Source organism: Semicossyphus pulcher, unplaced genomic scaffold, assembly GCF_022749685.1.
Source record: "Semicossyphus pulcher isolate SPU_LCO1_2020_fin unplaced genomic scaffold, fSemPul1.0.p SCAF_26, whole genome shotgun sequence".
Lineage (NCBI taxonomy): Eukaryota > Metazoa > Chordata > Actinopteri > Labriformes > Labridae > Semicossyphus > Semicossyphus pulcher.
Genome location: NW_027211700.1, coordinates 6,801,677 through 6,802,422, shown reverse-complemented (window position 1 = coordinate 6,802,422; position 746 = coordinate 6,801,677).

Sequence of the window (746 nt, the reverse complement as noted above, 5' to 3'; positions counted from 1 at the left end):
CGAAGGAGACGGAGGAGGAGTGTGATGCTTCAGTCCAGCGCTGCCTGAACGAAACCAGGAGAGAAGGAAAGGAGCAACAGAGAGGAGGAGAGGACAGAGAACCAGGAGAAAGACACGAGGAGGATGGAGGAGCGCTCAACGAGCAGACACACAGATCCCCGGTTACTCAGGCTCACATGAGTGTACGGACTTGAGCCCGCCCCAGAGTTACTACAAGATGCTGTCAAAGAACCCGTGTGTGAGGGCGGAGTGTTAGTGTGTGAGTGATGGGTGTCTGTGTGCACAAACCGCCGCTGCTACCTGAAACTCAGTAGAAGTAGACGAGCGCTGGTGTCTCCAGGTGTTAGTGTGTGCTCGAGAACATCTGACAGACCAGCTGTTTGGGGGGCTAAACAGGGTCAGATGCACCCAGGGGAGGAAAAGAGGTTGACACGCTCACCTGAGCACGTGCATGGATGGAGAATGGTTGTTTGTGCAGCGAGCACATAGACGAGATTCAGTCCAACCATCTCAGGTGCACTTCAAAGCAACAATGAGGTGCCACTGAGCTTCTTGGTTGCTTTTTTACACCTGACAAGCCACCTGAAGCCACCGCCTACCTCATCTCTACATAACAAGTGGACTTAAAGACTCAGAAAAAAAGGCGACTTCGACACCAGCACTGGTGCCCTGCTGACTTGGAAGCCCACCAGACGTGGGGTCCACCCTGATTTCCTGTTCCCAGTGGATGCCTCCTAACTCCAACC